The 6,239-nt window shown below is 45.1% G+C and overlaps 1 non-coding gene across 1 annotated transcript; it reads left to right on the top strand.

The window, feature by feature from the left end:
* Nucleotides 1-221: 221 nt before the first annotated feature.
* On the top strand, nt 222-293 carry TRNAG-UCC (transfer RNA glycine (anticodon UCC)). Its single transcript has one exon. It is a non-coding gene; the product is annotated as a tRNA-Gly (tRNA).
* The last annotated feature ends 5,946 nt before the right edge of the window (nt 294-6,239 follow it).

Below are 6,239 nucleotides of genomic sequence, written 5' to 3'. Positions count from 1 at the left end.
AAAATCGCCTCCTTTTTTCCCCATATTTTAAATATAAACAAATAATAAAAAATTAAAGAAAAATAGTTTTGTCTTGTCCCTAATAGTCCAGACTATGAGAATATGATGTTATTTATGCTGCATGATTATAAAAGAGAAAAAATAATAGAGAAAATCTATTAGTAGATAGTCATAGATTAGTGACTCTTGTAGATGAGAACAAATCCCTGGGTGTCCATACAGGGGATGTAGCTCAGTGGTAGAGTGCATGCTTTCCCTGTATGAGGCCCTGGGTTCAATCCCCAGCATCTCCATGTTTTGTGATAAAAAAAAAAACTAGAAAAGTTTCCAAACATTCAGGAATCTGATACGTGTGAGTATACAGCGGTTCGTCTGTCTGGGTGTAACACAGAAACTGCACACAGAACTAAATATCAGAAAGGGACTAGTGTTGAGCGACACTGAAATGCTCGGGTGCTCGAAGCTCGGCCCGAGCTCGCCGTGATACTCGGTTGCCGGACCTGAGCAATGAACCCAATGTCCCTATGGGAGACCCAAGCATTTTTGCGGCGGCACCCCCGGCAGTCTGTAGAAAGCCTAAAAAGTGCCCAAAACGATAGTGACAGTGCTCAAATGAGATGGGGACAGCATGGGGATCGCCCCAGGAAGCATTTCTGACCCCCAGGTCACTGCTGTCAATAACGTGGTCAGAAGTATTAAGCCACTTTTACGGGCTCACAATAGAAGGTCCAAAAATGAAACTGAAACTGTTTTCCTGTGAAATATGTTAAGGAACATCCTTTCCAGGGTAATGACTTGTGTATAAGGTAAAATAAATAACCAAAAACAAAAATACTCCTCCACACCTTGGGCTATGTTCACAAGTAGCATTTTTTATGCGTTTTTGCACTTTTGCATTGCTTTCAACCGTGACAAATGCAATCACCGGGAAATGTCATTTTAACATTTTACAACCTTATCTGGCCATGTGCTGTGTGACACATGCATACAGTGCTGAAAAGACATGGGAACAGCATGGGGAAGACCCCTGGATGCATCTCTGACACCTAGGTCACTGCCTAAAAGTGTGCCCATCAGAAATAATCCTTGCCGCATCAGAAGATGCAGACTTGCAACTATCCCCGTGCAAGTCCTTGTCCCAGGGCAGTGTTCAATTGTACCTCCCCCATTCCTTGCAATGAAAGAGCAAGTATGCAGCCTGCCACCCACTCACCCACCCCCAGGCTGCAATACCATACTGCTTGCTTGCTTGCACTTGAAATTGGGCCTTTTAGGCATGTGGAGGCGGAATCTGGCCACCACGTCATGGCTGCGTCGGCGGCCTGGTATCCATACTCAGTCCCCAGCCGCCCGGCGGCCGGGTGTCCACGCTTGGTCCGCAGCCGCCGGGGGTGGTCGGGTGTTTACGCTTGGTCCCCATCCGCCAGGGGGCGGCCGGGTGTCCATACTCGGTCCCCAGCCGCCCCGCGGCCGGGTGCCCACACACGGTCCCCAGCCGCCTGGGGGCGGCTGGGTGTCCATAAACGATCCCCAGCTGCCCCTATTTGTCTCGGTGCGCCTTATACACAAGCGCGCATACCAAAACATTACCTGTGACCTCCCCAGTGCATTTAGTGGGAAGGACAGCCTAACCACAAACACGTGGACAAGTGAATGTGGCCAGGGATGGTCCATCTCACTGACGCCTTCACACTGGGTTAATATTGTGGAAGCCGGGATACAGCTGGACACTGTGATGCAACACGTCCTCCAGACATAGAGGATTGCGGGTCCTGGGTCAATCAGGCTTCAACACAAAGTTCAGAAGGTAAACAGCAGCAATGGTCGGCCTCCTACACAACGAGTAAATTATTTATGATCATGAGGCTATCCATCTCATTAGCTTTCTGTTCCTTGGAATGCAAGCTCATGTATGTAGTAGCGGCTAGGCCTGAGGTGGTCAACGTTTTGGCGCATATCCTACCTCCTCTGAGGATTTCTGGATGTTTTCCTGCTACTATCCCAGTTCTATGACTCCTGTTAAAACAAAGCTTCAGGTGATGAATGATGGATGAGGTGGTGGCAAAGGAGAAAGAGCAGGAGGAACAGGGACCATTCACATCAATATCAGGCCAGTCAACCACACATGTCTTGTAGGATATGTTTCTGTACCAAAAGGAGCGGTTCGGCTACACAGTTATAGGGCATACAGTGAGTGCAATGCCTACCAAAAATTTCGAGGCACTCCAATGCCCCTTGGAAGTGACATGGAGGTCAGAGGGCCTTAACTAAACCATTTTTTCCATTTATAGCAACTGGGACTCCAGTACACTGTTGGCCTTAGCAGTGAATGGAAGAGTCGTGGAGGTTAGAGGTAACTGAAAACAACATTTCAATGCCCCTTGGAAGAGCTGTGTAGTTCACAGTGGTTTAACAAGACCATTTTAATGCCCCTTGGAAGAGAAGTGGAGGTCACAGTAGCTTAACAAGACCGTTTTAATGCCCCTTGGAAGAGACGTGGAGGTCACAGTAGCTTAACAAGATGGTTTTAATGCCCCTTAGGAGAGACATGGAGGTCACAGTAGCTTGACAAGATGGTTTTAATGCCCCTTGGAAGAGTGGTGGAGGTTACAGTGGAATAAAAAGACAATATCAATGCCCCTTGGAAGAGACGTGGAGTTCAGAGTGGTTTAACAAGACGGTTTTAATGCCCCTTGGAAGAGACGTGGAGTTCAGAGTGGTTTAACAAGACGGTTTTAATGCCCCTTGGAAGAGACGTGGAGGTCACAGTAGCTTAACAAGACGGTTTTAATCCCCCTTGGAAGAGACGTGGAGTTCAGAGTGGTTTAACAAGATGGTTTTAATGCCCCTTGGAAGAGACGTGGAGGTCACAGTATCTTAACAAGACCATTTAAATGCCCCTTGGAAGAGACGTGGAGGTCACAGTAGCTTAACAAGACGGTTTTAATGCCCCTTGGAAGAGACGTGGAGTTCAGAGTGGTTTAACAAGACGGTTTTAATGCCCCAACCAACCGCGACCAATCAGCGAGATTGGCGCCTAATTTAAACAGCGCTATGAGCTCCCGACGGCAAGTGTGAACGGAGGACCGAGGAGCGGCACCGCCGGTCGGGATGCTTCTGCTGCGAGCAGCCGCTCATCTCCCAGCTGCTGGCAGCGGAAGTACCCGCACAGGCAGCACCGCTCCTCGGTCCTCACTAATACGACGCTGATTGGTTGCGGCCGCCGGCCCCGACCAATCAGCGATTTTGGTGGCAAATTGAAACACCGCTCTGCTGATTGGTCGCTACCGCCAGCCGCGACCAATCAACGATTTTGGCGAAAAATTTAAACAATGCTCTGTTGATTGGTCGCGGATTCCAGCCGCGAACAATCAGCGAGATTGGCACCAAATTTAAACAACGCTCTGCTGATTGGTCGCAGACGGCAGACGCGACCAATCAGCGAGATTGACGCCAAATTTAAATAATGCTCTGCTAATTGGTCGCAGTCGCCGGCCGCGAACAATCAGCAGTATTGCCGCAAAATTTAAATTCCGATCTGCTGATTGGTCGCGACCGCCGGGCGTGACCAATCAGCGATTCTGGCGCCAAATGTAAACCCCGCTCTGCTGATTGATCGCGGTGGCCGGCCGCGACCAATCAGCAATTTTGGTGCCAAATTTTAACAACACTCTGCTGATTGGTCGCTGTCGCCGGCCGCAACCAATCAGCAGTATTAGCGCCAAATTTAAACACCGCTCTGCTGATTAGTCGCAACCAATATATAGAAAGGATATAAACGAGCTTGAAAAGGTACAAAGGAGGGTAACAAAATTAATAAGTGGAATGGAGGGACTGCAATACCCAGAGAGGTTGGCAAAACTAGGACTATTCAGCCTGGAAAAGAGAAGGTTGAGGGGGGACATAATAAATGTGTACAAATATGTTAGGGGACAGTATAGAGACCTTGCCCGGGATTTGTTCAAAAGGAGGGATATTACGGTAACAAAAGGGCATTCATTAAGACTGGAAGAGAAAAGCTTCCAGCACCAGCATAGGAAGGGGTTCTTTACGGTAAGAGCAGTGAAAATATGGAATTCACTGAGTGAGAAGACGGTAATGTCGGATTCACTAAACCAGTTCAAGCGGGGACTGGATGCATTTCTAGATACCAGGCAGATTTCAGCGTATACTTAAAAATAGAATAAAATAGTAAGTTGATACAGGGATTTATTCTGACTGCTGGTTTCAGAGTCGGGAGGGAATTTTTCCTCAGGTGAAGATTGGCCAAATCATTTGGGGTTTTTGCCCTCCTCTGGATCAACTTTAGCAACTACAGAACTTACAGGTCGAACTTGATGGACGCAAGTCTTTATTAGGCTTTACAAACTATATAGTGATGTCACAGTACAGAGATAATGCACATAGTGAGGTCACAGTACAGAGGTAATGCACATAGTGAGGTCAAAGTACAGAGATAATAAACACAGTGATGTCACATTACAGAGATAATACACATAGTGATGTCACAATACAGAGATAATGCACATAGGGATGTCACAGTACATAGATAATGCACATAGTGAGGTCACAGTACATAGATAATGCACATAGTGATGTCACAGTAGAGAGATAATAAACACAGTGATGTCACATTACAGACATAATACACATAGTGATGTCACAGTACAGAGATAATCCACATAGTGAGGTCACAGTGCAGAGATAATGGACATAGTGAGGTCACAGTAGAGAGATAATAAACACAGTGATGCCACATTACAGAGATAATACACATAGTAATGTCACAGTAGAGAGATAATAAACACAGTGATGCCACATTACAGAGATAATACACATAGTAATGTCACAGTAGAGAGATAATAAACACAGTGATGCCACATTACAGAGATAATACACATAGTGATGTCACAGTGCAGAGATAATGCACATAGTGAGGTCACAGTACAGAGATAATACACATAGTAATGTCACAGTAAAGAGATAATAAGCACAGTGATGTCACATTACAGAGATAATACACATAGTGATGTCACAGTACAGAGATAATGCACATAGTGATGTCACAGTGCAGAGATAATGCAGATAGTGAGGTCACAGTACAGAAATAATGAACATAGTGAGGTCACAGTGCAGAGATAATGCACATAGTGAGGTCACAGTACAGAGATAATACACATAGTAATGTCACAGTAAAGAGATAATAAGCACAGTGATGTCACATTACAGAGATAATACACATAGTGATGTCACAGTACAGAGATAATGCACATAGTGATGTCACAGTGCAGAGATAATGCAGATAGTGAGGTCACAGTACAGAAATAATGAACATAGTGAGGTCACAGTGCAGAGATAATGCAAATAGTGAGGTCACAATACAGAGATAATGCACATAGTGAGGTCACAGTACAGAGATAATGCACATAGTGAGGTCACAGTAGAGAGATAATAAACACAGTGATGTCACATTACCGAGATAATACACATAGTGATGTCACAGTACAGAGATAATACACATAGTGAGGTCACAGTACAGAGATAATGCACATAATGAGGTCACAGTAGAGAGATAATGCACATAGTGAGGTCACAGTAGAGAGATAATGCACATAGTGAGGTCACAATACAGAGATAATGCACATAGTGAGGTCACAGTACAGAGATAATGCACATAGTGAGGTCACAGTACAGAGATAATGCACATAGTGATGTCACAGTGCAGAGATAATGCACATAGTGAGGTCACAGTACAGAGATAATGCACATAGTGAGGTCACAGTACAGAGATAATGCACATAGTGAGGCCACAGTGCAGAGATAATGCACATAGTGAGGTCACAGTACAGAGATAATGCACATAGTGAGGTCACAGTGCAGAGATGATGCACATAGTGAGGTCACAGTACTGAGATAACACACATAGTGAGGTCACAGTACAGAGATAAAGCACATAGTGAGGTCACAGTAGAGAGATAATAAACACAGTGATGTCACATTACCGAGATAATACACATAGTGATGTCACAGTACAGAGATAATGCACATAGTGATGTCACAGTACATAGAAAATGAACATAGTGAGGTCACAGTACAGAGATAATGCACATAGTGAGGTCACAGTACAGAGATAATAAACACAGTGATGTCACAGTACAGAGATAATAAACACAGTGATGTCACAGTACAGGGATAATACACATAGTGATGTCACAGTACAGAGTCACTAAACACAGTGA

This window comes from Phyllobates terribilis, unplaced genomic scaffold (genome assembly GCF_046119375.1).
Source record: "Phyllobates terribilis strain yellow unplaced genomic scaffold, ASM4611937v1 Scaffold_3__8_contigs__length_932513732, whole genome shotgun sequence".
In the NCBI taxonomy this organism is placed as follows: Eukaryota; Metazoa; Chordata; class Amphibia; order Anura; family Dendrobatidae; genus Phyllobates; species Phyllobates terribilis.
This window is presented reverse-complemented; position numbering and strand designations above follow the sequence as displayed.